This window comes from Perca fluviatilis, chromosome 21 (genome assembly GCF_010015445.1).
Source record: "Perca fluviatilis chromosome 21, GENO_Pfluv_1.0, whole genome shotgun sequence".
NCBI lineage: Eukaryota > Metazoa > Chordata > Actinopteri > Perciformes > Percidae > Perca > Perca fluviatilis.
In genome coordinates, this window is record NC_053132.1 from 11,454,883 (window position 1) to 11,467,937 (window position 13,055).

Below are 13,055 nucleotides of genomic sequence, written 5' to 3' on the forward strand. Positions count from 1 at the left end.
TGATTTGCAAAAATCCACAGCTCCCTGTTCAGATGCACCAATCAGGGCCAGGGGGGGTGTCTAACTGCATGTCAACCACTGCTCAGGCACACGCATTCATTCTCCCTTGTGGGGGGAGGGGCTTAGGAGACCGTTTTGGGGTTTAGCGGAAAGGAGGGAGAAGACTGAGAAGTTGTCGACGTTAAAAATTTTTGGCCCTGGATCTTCGCAATCCTAACTACAGCACCTTTAATTAAATTATTTACACCTGTGCTTTTCCTACTGTGACATGTCAAAATGTCTTCTGTGAATAAGGCCTATTTGTGCTTTTTTGCCTTTCTTTGTCTCATATGATGATAAACTTATTGATGACATCACCTTTGCTTTACTATTTTCTGACATTTTATAGACCAACAATTATTCAAGAAAATATCTCCATTCGGTAATCAAAGTAATCATTAGTTGCAGCTCTCCTTGGCTATTCAAAGTAGCATTTGGCAGGTAACATTTGGTTTTCTTGAAAGTGTATGTTGTTGTTCTACCTATACAGTTAGCAAAACTGAAAACTGTTGAGCTGACGTTTAAATTCTTGAGTCTATGGTGCGTTCATACAACACGACACCTTATCTCAAAACTGAAAAATTATAATGTGTAGATTAATTAAGATCTTGTATCATCTAATCGTGCCTATTGGTTTCACCTTGTTTTGAGCAAGGGCAAGCAGAGACTGTGGAGAAGACAGCCCAAGCACGTATCAGACAAAGAAAGAATCGTTGACTGTGAGAAAATAGTAATACACAGTAATAAAGAGCAAGGGAATATGAATTTAATACAGTGCTTAACTTGAATGAGGAGGAGTTCAATAAGCACACAGTGGACTGAGACGCCCTTTTCCTGGCAGCAGCACTGAATAGAGGATGATTATTACACTCCAGCTGCACTATGGGTCTCTGAGGCAAGACAGAGGAGTCAGCAGAGAGGGGTCACACACGCAAGCGCATGCGCACACCTCTAAAAGAAAACATCTGACTGTAAATGACTGACTGACTATATACATCTTACCATATAAATCTAATGCATCTCTGTTAATGGATTTAACAGAAAGCTCATTCAATGGAAAGTATCCCCCCACTGCAGTACATAGTGGATTAAACTTTTTGAGAAGGAAGATGGTAAAATCGAGACATTACCCTACGCATTATGTAGGCTTCAATTTGGAAAATGTTCCCTAATTTAGCTGCACATAAATGTCTGGTGAGGATGCTAAATTTTTTCCCCCACCCATGTTACAATTATCTCAGTGATTTCAAAGGCATGATTTTAAATACTATTACATTCTATATGGGGCTGGATTTGGCTTCATGTCCAACAGGCAAAATGTTTTTAAATGAGCCTTCAGAGGACATGACTGGAGTAGGAAACAATCATACCCTTGTCTGACATCAACCTGGTAAAGTCATTCGTATGGGACAAATGTGAGCTGATCGAGGTGCTGTTGCAGGTGTTTACCGTCCTGATGAGCCCTGCTGGTAGTGAGATGGAGCTGGCTGCAGCGAGCTCTGCTGCAGAGCTGGGATCTGCCAAGTTTTGTTAGGATAACGGGAGCAACATTGGCCTGGGGCGGGCAGAAGGACCTGCTGTTTCTAACTGCATCCCTGCACTGTCTGCAGAATCAAAGTACAGTAACTCCTCTGTCGGACTCCATTGCCACGACAATGACACACAACCAAGAAACTCAAAATTCATTGTGTTTCCTTGAGGTCTAACAAACGTGTTTGAATGCATTTCCTTCCTCATAAAACATTTGCAACGCCCTTATCAAATCCTGCATCGTTTACTTCCTTTTTCACCAGCTTGCAGTCTTCTTCTACCCTGCCTTTGCATGTCTTGGCATTACCGGCTCCTAAAGTTCAGTGGAATAATGAGAAAACATTGGTAGGAATGTGAATCACATCACACGCAAGGTCAAACGCTCCACAGGGCACCTTTAATATTTCAGAGATTAAAAAGCTTAGAGCTTCCAATCAAAATCTTGATATATTCTGATGCTGATTTTTCCAGATACAGTACTATGTATTAAGCCTGGTTGACACCAGACCCTTCTCAGTTGTAACTGAGAGTGGGTCTGAGCAAGCTTCATTCACAGCCCATTTCCAAAGGGGCGTCACCAACGGACGCTGCTCAAATGCCTGTGGGCGCAATTGGATAGTCCTTCAACCAATCAGATGAACGATCCGGGTGACGTAGCAGCGACAGCGGCATCAACGGGTTGCTGCGCTTCGATGGCCGTCATGTTGGATGTAAAAAGCTGCTTGCCGTCGCTGCTCTATTGTCATCGTGTAAAGCCCACCTTAACGGTTGTGATTTGGAAAAATTGGAAATGGGCTCTTGGCCAGACTGACTTGCAGAGGGTTTTCCCAGGCTACTATGTACTACGATATTTAGCTAAATGGTTACCTGAGTGTTTGGTACATTATTAAAGTTTAAGATGCCAACCATAAACCTTAAGGTCCTCAGTTCGAGTCTAGCCAGGGAGCTTATTCTCCATCTCTCTCCCCTCATTTCCTTTCATCTCTCTATTGCCAACTCTATATTAAAATGCAAACAAAAAGCCCCAAATGACTTATTTACTTTAATACTTAATACCAATTTATCCTTCAGGCTTTACTTTAGCCTACAGTACAGGCAAAAAGTTTGGACACACTTTCTCATTCAATGCGTTTCCTTTTTATTTTTATGACTATTTACATTGTAGATTCTCACTGAAGGCATCACAACTATGAATGAACACATATGGAATTATGTACTTAACAAAAAGTGTGAAATAACTGAAAACATGTCTTATATTTTAGATTCTTCAAAGTAGCCACCCTTTGCTTTTTTATTAATAAGGGAAAAGATTCCACTAATTAACCCTGACAAGGCACACCTGTGAAGTGAAAACCATTTCAGGTGACTACCTCATGAAGCTCATTGAGAGAACACCAAGGGTTTGCAGCGCTATCAAAAAAAGCAAAGGGTGGCTACTTTGAAGAATCTAAAATATAAGACATGTTTTCAGTTATTTCACACTTTTTTGTTAAGTACATAATTCCATATGTGTTCATTCATAGTTGTGATGCCTTCAGTGATAATCTACAATGTAAATAGTCATGAAAATAAAGAAACACATTGAATGAGAAGGTTTGTCCAAACTTTTGGCCTGTACTGGATGAAAAGTCAGAAGATATTGAGAAAAATTCCCATCATCATCCAATTTCTTGTTTTGTCTGACCAACTTTCCAAAACCCAAAGATATTAAATAAAATAAATCCTGTAAACAATTTATTGACTGTCAAAATTGTTGGTGATTCTGTTAATTGACTAATCAATTTAATTGTTTAAGCAATAAGCCCACCTATTCTGACATGGGTGACACTTGCACACACACACACAGACTTAAATGTGTTCCTGGGGGTGGTGTGTCACAGCGGCCAATTCATCGTCTCAACCTGAGCGAGAATAAAGCCCATTAGTCAAGTCAAGTCATTTTATTTGTATAGCACATTTAAACGAACAACAGTTGACCCAAAGTGCTTTCTTCTTGCATTTATAAATGCATGTATAAAGTCTCACAGTTCAAAATAACACATGTCCCCTGTAGCACAATAGTTGACAAGATAAAAGGTGAATACAAAAGTATCAGCAATATACTAATAACGCAGAGAGCACTTAGGTAGGCTTACAGGCTTTGATTCAGAAGGATATTTCAAGGACTGGGAAATTACAATAATTCCCATTTTCTTTAATTATTTTCTACTTCCAAGTAGATCATTTCAAACACAGTAGAAGCAATGAAAGCCTCTAAGAATGTTATTAAAATACACAGCGATGTAGTCCACTGGGGTTTGACTGAGATATTGCAATACATTCATCGTGTTTGTAACTCTCAGATGGTGAAAGGGCTTTCTCTGTGACGTCCAAGGCAGAGTAAACATGATGATTAATTTCAAGTCCTTCTCTAATAGGGTGTAATAAGAGGTTTAGGCGTTCAGACGGAAGCCTGATGGTTGTAATTTAGAGGCAAATTGAGACAGTGAACCTAGGATTGTGAAATACCAACAAAAGCTCCCCGTTTCTTCTTAAACCAATTAAATACAACAGCCTTTTAGCTTTATCTGCAGTTGGAAAGTGGAGATAATGCTAGTGTAATTAACCTGAAATTAATAAAACAGCAGCTGAGCTGGTTGAGATGAAAGCCCCAGGTCTTTCTCTCGCTCACTGGTAGGACCAGATTTCTCCTCCCTCTGACTGGAAACAAGCAGGAAATGCCACTTGAGATTATTACTGTATCACAATAGATAGGGCTTTTCCAGTAGGACAGACAGAAATACTGTTGCTTTTCATGGCTACAGGAAGACTAACAATACCTCCTAAAAAAAAAGATAAGGTAAACAGAGAAAGAGAGGAGCACTGTAGAAATATAATAGTGCACAGCAGAGGATGTGGGTGGGTTTAAGGCATGAAGTAAGAAGTAAGGTGAAGGGAGGAGCCGGTGGAGAAAACTACAACATGCCAGAGCTGGATGCCGACAGCAGTAAAACCTTTTGGCAGAACTTCCTGCCATGCGCCCAGCTCCAACACAGGCCTCAGGGTACAATCCAACGCAGGCCGATAACTCCGCTTCCATTGCCTCTGCTGAGCCTTTAATTGAAAATCATCTTCTCAACACAACAGGGAGAGAGAGCAGAACATAGCTCATTATTGAGCACTGAGAAAGCTTTTCACACAGGAGTTACTCACAAACTGGTCTCTGGTGTTATTTGTGGTGGTACACGAGTGCCTGCACTGGCTCCACAAAGCAAACCTGTCTGCACTTTGCACAAACATCTCATGAGCTTTAGAATAAATGAGAGCCTCTGAAACACTTCTCTCACAGTATACTTCACAGTCTCTATGACTCATCGATTCAACAGGGAAATTTTAAATAATCTTGAAAATAATATTCAAGACTTGGGCAAGATTTGAATTAGTCTACTTTTTTTTTTAAACCACAAATGCATCTTTTGTATAACAATAGGAACAGATCACAGGGTTGTATTTATTCCACATACCGTATTACACAGCATGGAGAAGTAAATTGGCCACACAGATTAGCATTTTGCACAGCAAGAAGTAGCTAATTATTTCCTGCCCTGTGTTGCCTCTTGTGATATGCATGCTAATTAATGTATATTGCATAATCACCTTTGAATATTTGAAGAAACTCTGCAATTGACTCAGCAAGTTTACTTTGAAACCTCTATGGTGGCACTTTGCCAAAAATGTGACTTCACCGTGACAGATGTATGACACAGTACTTGAACGTCATCAGAAGGTAGGCCATATATATATATATATATATATATATATATATATATATATATCGGGCCGATACTAGCGTTCGCCGATAGTTTTTTCCCGGCATTATTTACATACAGGCGTCCACAGGCAGCTTTGTGTTGCTGGAGACGCTGCAGTTCACGTGCAGACCATGCACTGCTCCTCCCCCACTAGCAGAGTGCTAGCACTTTATTCCAATGGCTACTTTTCAGGTTTATTGTTTTCTTAAATTATTTAAATGTGTTGACAAAGGACATTTTGTGATGACCTGATTATATCGGTCCTATAATATGTCAGCAAGCAATGCATCCAGGCTGTGTTGTAGATGTTGATGAAAGCCTTTTACCCTTGCACAGTTAACCATATGCAGTGCACCCATCCATATGATGCACATTGCAAACATAATTTGGGTGATATGAATGTAAGAGGATTGCAGAAGTGACACTGATCTGTGGTTTTGTCTATTATTTTTAAAAGAAATGGCAGAGCAGATTCCGAAAACAAATCCAGTGTGGCAGGGTTTACATTTTTATGATGTAAATCGAGGGAGCAAAAGCAGTATCGGCTCAAGAACATCGGCAGCCCGTATCGGTCATCATGGCTGATGAAAAAGAAAATCGGCATTGGCACTAAAAAATCCATATCGGTCGATCCCTAGTGATGAGAGAGCCGCATGGCATCAATACTTTGAAATGTCCAACACAAAAGAAGGTCGGAAAGATCAGTAATAACGTTAGAAAAGGTTGCCTGCAGTCACACACCGTTCCTAATTGTCAACATACATACATACAACAGAACTGTCCAACTGTCTTTTGAACAGCCTCAAAAAGTCAGACAGGCATTCTTGCACAATGAGGAACATTCAGAAGACAACAGGTGAATGAGCGGATACAGCAGAGACTGCAACACTTGGCATCCAACTTAGCTGAAGAAAACCATTTCTTAATATTAGCCAAGTATATCTGCTCAACCTCAGATCATGTACACCTCGAACATGTTCTGTGTTAAATTGCTGAAATAGATAAAAGGCAATTAACTTCCAGTATAATCCAGTGAACCCCGTTTCCACCCACAGCAACTGGTTTAGTCACCCAGAGATAACAATTAATTTGGCCTCAGCGTCCTAAACTGTTAAAATGACCTACTACTAATAGAATACACTTTATTGTCCCAGAGGGACAGAGTGCATAGTGCTACAATCAGTTGCTTCACAACACAAACATGTAACAGAAAAAACATTCTAAAATTAACATAAAATCATAAACATAAGATCAACGAAGCATCTTAGGACATAAAAGGTCACATATGACTGTACAGACAATACAACATCTTAAATATTAACTATAATAAGGATAAAAGTGCTTTTATAAGAGCATGTACATAGTGTACCAGCCACTGACAACATCATTATTGGGCTTTTAGAAATACATGTATGATAGGTACCAGAACTTGGGCTTACTGCAGTACCAATGCTTGGTCGTGTGAAAACCCTTCCCGAATGAATGACTGCTGGATACATTTGCTGGCTGTCTGGCCTATAGCAACTGCAAATGTACTTTGATTCCGATCAGAACAACTTTATTATTCCACACAGGGATATTTGTTTGTTCCAGGGCTCCACACACACCATAAAATCCACAGTAAATCAATAAAAAAATGAAACGCATTTGATCACATTGAGACAGAATAAACAATAAAGTCAAATAACTCATATGATCTCTTTTCAAACAAAGCAACAGTTTATTCACTTCAGATGTCATTAATATATATCTGCACAAGCACAGAAATAAAAAAAACTGTTTGTGTAATAATAATTTCATTAAATTGAGGAAAAAAAAAAAAAGTACTACCCTATCAATCGTTTCATTTATCAACTTAGGCTAATTGGAGTAGCACAGGCCACACATGAGAGCTCAGAAAATGTACGCATCTAATGATGTATTTATAGGCTAGGTTCTTCTGTTGCCGTGTTTGCAGAGCCTTATATATTTTCAGTATCTCATAGGCTGCTCAAATGTGGAGATTGTGGTTTCACAAATGACTGTTCAATTGCAGGGGAGATATTTTTAACTATTACTTCTGAAACATGCAAAAGCAGGACTGTAATGTTCCGAAAATGTACCAAAAAAATGTTTAATGATCATATTTATGGGCCTGAATCATGGTACATACACAGCATAAAATACAGAATACACCAAAAAATTAAAAAATTAATTCAAAGTTTTCACAGAACTGTTATTGACGATTATTTTGGAACTATTGTTCTTTCAATGTGATAGATTTCACCATCAGGATTTTCTGGCTGCAACTCCAAGTACGTATTTTGACAGACACTCCCTGATCACACCGAGTCTACTGGCATTTGCAGCCAGCTCCATATTAAGCATCCTTTGAGAACACAGCAAATTTGGTTTTGAAGTATACTAGAACCCTTGCATAAATGGGACTATCAATATGCATGAAGCTCAAATTAAGAGAGCAAACTAGTGCATCACAAATATTACTGTTGTAACAAACATTAATTGGTCTTCATCAGCTAGACTGTATACTTGACTGTAAAAAAAATGCTTGAATGTGCACAAGCTGGTGTTGACAGATGCATTCAAGCTATGTCGAATTTTATGCCAGTTCAGTAGAGCTCCAACGATTGACAGAAAAACAATGTTCAACTTTTGGTAATTTATCAATCATTTCAGTCATGGCTTTATGAAATTGTGAAGGCTATTTTGCACTATTTTGTGATGCTTTATAGATTAGACAAAATTATGGTAATCAAGAAAGTAATCGGCAGACTAATCAACAATGAAAACAATTATAGCTGGATATGTGTATCACTTTAATTGACATAGTTGTATCAACATACAGCACACAAGCAAATACAGAGGAGGGCTTAAGTCTTAAAGTTTCAGGTAGACAATGCGATGGCCAGATGAAAACTAATTTCTATCTCCATGATCTCGGTCTTCTTTTTTAAAACAAAGGGGAGAGTGAGGTGTCAGCTACCGCAGTGAGAGACGACTTCATCTAAACCCCTAAAGGTTGATCACAGAGCACAGCTGCCACTCAATGAATTCTAAAACTGCCTCCAGGGCCCACCAACATCTGAGCTGCATCGCACTGACTTTATCAAGTATTTAGCCACACACACACACACACAGACACACACACACACACACACACAGACACACACACAAAAGGCCATTTCATCAAATGCCAGCCGTACTGAAAGGCTGTCTCTTGTTGCACGTGGCAATCTCTAGCCTGTCTGCGACCACAATCAATGACTGACACCTCCATTACAAGTCCCAAAAACAACCCACGGGACATTTTAAAAGGTAATAAATGCAACATTAATATGGGCTTCAGCTGATATTAACGTCAACATGTTTATAACCTGAATAGCCTCATAGTTGTTGAGCCCTATTATTTCTGCTATGCATTAATCTCAGCATATGGGGTTAGAAGACTCAAAACCATGAAGTATAATAACTGGAAAACATAACTCTAAGAAAGTTTACTTAGGAAAAATATGTTCAGTGGAGAATGTCTTCTTTTGGGACTTTAATAACAGCTTGCATGTTGATGCCGCTGGCACTCGTCTTTAACGCATACACCCCGAGTCATACCTGCCAACCCCTTACAGCTAGACTTGACTCGACTTGTCTTCTAAGGTACTTGGGAATTGAGTTTTCCCAGGGAGCCGGTCCTTTTAGCCCATGCTTGACCCACAGAAACAGATAGGTCGCCTGGTGTCAGCTCACCTACTGGCAGCCTGGCACAGCCTCAGCTCAGCTGCAAGCTCATCACTCTGGTAGAATAAAGCCTCGGCCAGAGTGGTCAGCTAGATGTTGTTGAGAATACTAAATACAGACTGAGTTTAAAGCCTTATATTCACTGCCAATTCTTTCCTCTAGTTTTCATTCCAAGACATTAAGCTAGGGCTGTCCTCGATTAAAGAAATTCTTAGTCGACCGACACGTATACAATTTTGTCGACTAATCGATTCGTAGATTTAATCGACAGCTCTCTAAAATTTTCCACAAAGATTACTGTTAAGGCACCCCTTTTAAATTGTGTTTACCAGAGATGTGCTCATAAGTTTCTTGCAAATAAGTCATTCAGCATGACAAAAGCATAGAAAATTACTAATCGACTAAAGAAATCTTAATCGAAGACCAAAACAACCGATTATTTGACTAATCGACTAAGAGGGGGCAGCCCTACATTAAACTTTTCTTTTTCATAAAGTAATTGCGCTGCTTATTCTTTAAGATGGTCTCTGGTGAGGACATGCTTTTTAATGTCTGTAGCCAATAATCTTAAAAGTACATACTCCTTAAATTTAAAAAATAGATATTGAGAGTTTGTAAAAAACAAAAAATTAATAAAAAACATTAATAGTAATCCATGGGAAGGATACGTTAAAAAAACTTATTTTTAGCATGGCTATTGGTCAGGCCATTATCTAATATCTTTATCTCTTTGATTTTGCCTGACATTTGCACTATTTAGTATGTATTACTGTATTGTACATATTACTTATCTTTTTAGTTGAATTGTAGAACTTATCTTTCTTTATCTTATTTGTATATATTTCTTATCTTTTTATTTTATACTTGTTGCAAGTGTCCTTATTGTACCGTGGGTCGGAGAGAAACATATTTTCAATTGCTCTGTATGTCTGGCACATATTGCAGAACTGACCATCAAGGTGACTAATAATTAAACTAGACGAGATACGTCAGGATCAGGATGGTTTGTTTTTTCTTTCTTTCACACATGCTGGCAACCCTGACCGACTTATCGCTTCACTTACTCCTTCAGATTACATTCGAATAAAGGCTCTCAAATAACTTTGGCTAAAAATGTAATTGTTCCTATACCGCCCTAATGAAGACATCTTTTAACTTTGTCACTGACGAAAATACTGCTTTGTCTTTATAATACCTACATACATATCCATACCAGTAGTCATTTTGTCACAGATGGTTCAATTCTGGGGGCTATCATTTTAGATGTTAAACTAAGCTGAAGTTCATGAATATGAACGACTTCATACAACCATGTTAACTGCCTCGCTGATATGACAGTTGAAAGTTCTTGTATATTACTTTCATCCAGCTGAATCTAAATTATGTAATAACAAACGTCTACATTGGTGGCTTTTGTTTCACATTGACTCGTTAAACACCATTAGCCATCTGTCCAGCTAGCAAATGCAGCACAGCAGGACTATTTTCAGACAATGCACAAGCTGCTTGGCATGTCCACAATCAATACTCAGGGTACTGGAGACCGCCTGCCTGTGTAGCACAGAAATAGGAACGGCCCACATCAGTCAGTCACCCATCATACATGATCAACCTAGATGTGTGCGTTTGTGTGTCCTTTCTTTTCATGTCACTGTCTTTGACAAACTCAAAAAGGACCATCACGGTCCATTTGAATTGCAATGCAGGTTCAAGATCACTCAGCCTTGTGTCACCTTTCACTACAAAGTCAGTTTGCACTGTAAAGTTAAAGTGTGTCACTGTCTTCCCCCGTCACCAAAGGCAACCAATCACATTTAAGTTACTGAGCAGCCATGGGTCTTTTAATAGTTTAACTAAAGATGGCGCCCAGATAGCTCAGTTGGTAGAGCGGGGCGCATATATAGAGGTTTACTCCTCGACGCAGCGGGCCCGGGTTCGACTCCAACCTGTGGCCCTTTGCTGCATGTCATTCCCCTTCTCTTTCCCCTTTCATGTCTTCAGCTGTCCTGTCAAGAATAAAGGCCAAAAATGCGCAAAAAATAATCTTAAAAAAATGAATACAAAATAGTTTTTCCTGGTATCACCTCACTGAGATGGCTCTTATTTACTCTTAAGGGTACTACAGGTCTTAAACAACATATTTCTATATCCTATGATGTAGTGAAACACCTAGTGAAATAACATTTGGGTAACCCAAATATTCTTTCACTAGGTGTTTCACTACATACTGTACTAATACTGATGACAGCATGTGTCAGCAGCAACCAGCCTCTCCAGCAGTCACAGTAAAAACAAAAACAGCTGAGATCAGGAATGAGGACAAAAAGTCCTTTAAAAAAAGGGTACAAATTATGATTTCACAGGATGTTGACTCATTACTGATTCATGACATAACATTGTTAGCACTTTCCAGATTTACTTTGTACTTTGTCACTGAAACAGCTGCACAGTTTGTTGTCAAAAGGTTAAACATGCTTGCTTTGTAAAACTACGGTTACAGTCAGGAGACTAATACATTTTCACCCGTGTAAAACAGCTTCATGCTTTTCCCCTCCCCCTCTCACCTCTCGGATGACAGCAACACTTAAAACAAGACATAGGTGTTTCAGCATTGTCTCAGTTGTGAGCCAAAACAGAATAGCATGGAACCACTTAGCCACGCACTGATTAAATAGGCCAGCTGTCATTTGTCATAGCCACCATCTCACAGCAAGCCATTGGGAGCGGTACTATTAGAAGTGCATCACCAAGCAGCGTGGCCCATAGTTAATAATTCCTTTTCAGAATGAATAATAGCAAAGTCATACTGACCTCCAAAGAGAGAAGAGGAGGAGGATGGCCAAAGTTTTGACTAAGACACAGCTAAGTATACTTCTATCAAACACCAAAAGCAACCCATGAGGGGAAATTCTACAATACCGACACTTGGTAAAATGAAAAGGTTCAGCATTAAGCTAACTCAAACTGTGATGTAACTGACACCTGACATGTGACAGTGTATATAACCTAAGTCACAAATCAAGTTTCACAGATGTTTATGCAGAGTTAGCTAACAGAAAGAGAAAGATGTTTTGTTTACAGATCTGTAGGGCAGCTCAATAAGTGCAGCACAGTTTTATTAAATGTGGGGGGGGAAAGTAGAGCAGGATGAGTACCCAGGTGGAGGGTGTATGCAGCAGTCTGCACGCTGACAAAAACAAATAATCCAACGCCACGATGCGCAAACTCATAAAATTGGAAATAATGGTGTTAGCTTAGCTTTTAGGCTCCATGTGATCGCTCAAGAGAGTTGCACACTTCTCACAGTCAGTGCTTAATAAAAACAGTCTCGTCACCAAACATAACCACACACATAACCACACACACACACCAAAGGAAGGATGTGCAAGACAAAAAAAGCTTATCACATTTTGCTTCCTTTAATTTGATCACCTCCCTCTGCTGCAAAAGATGAGCAATTTCAGTTTGTGCAGTTTTATTAATGAGCAAAAGGTGGATGATCATAAACACCACCTGGCTGTAGAACAGACCAAACAAAGATGAAACTGTTTGTTTCTCTCCTGACAAGACAAAATAACACCTCTCCTGCTTGTCTCCACAGCATGTCTCCTTCCTTCTCCTGGCTCCTTCCTATTAATCAGCTGCTTTATTTCACTCTAATAAAAGCACTTTTGTCAGGTCAGCTTGCTTTCCTGGACAAAGTTGAAGTGTAGGCAGAGATAAATCAGATGCTTTCTTTTAAAACTCAACTGGGTAGTTCATATTGTTGAATGCTTTGTTATGTCAGAATAAAAAGCTGTGATATCTTGCAGGGAGTGCAGCCCTGACAAGAGTCACATTTTTCCCCTTTTCATATTTATTGCGCCTTAAGCAGACGTGAGACAAGACACTTTCTGAATGAAATGAAAATAACTCCTAGCATATAAAACCAAGAAGTAAACTGATAAAAGGCAATTGCACAAA

The 13,055-nt window shown here is 39.2% G+C and overlaps 1 protein-coding gene and 1 long non-coding RNA gene across 8 annotated transcripts in view; one reads left to right on the top strand and one right to left on the bottom strand.

Moving 5' to 3' along the window:
- LOC120550877 overlaps positions 1–1,802 on the top strand; it is a 3,457-nt gene extending 1,655 nt beyond the window's left edge. Inside the window, exon 2 of the long non-coding RNA XR_005637798.1 lies at positions 1,481–1,802. This is a non-coding gene — a long non-coding RNA (uncharacterized LOC120550877). The remainder of the gene's footprint in view (positions 1–1,480) is intronic.
- dock1 (dedicator of cytokinesis 1) overlaps positions 1–13,055 on the bottom strand; it is a 190,657-nt gene that overhangs the window by 172,004 nt on the left and 5,598 nt on the right. The gene's annotated exons all lie outside the window — the stretch shown is intronic.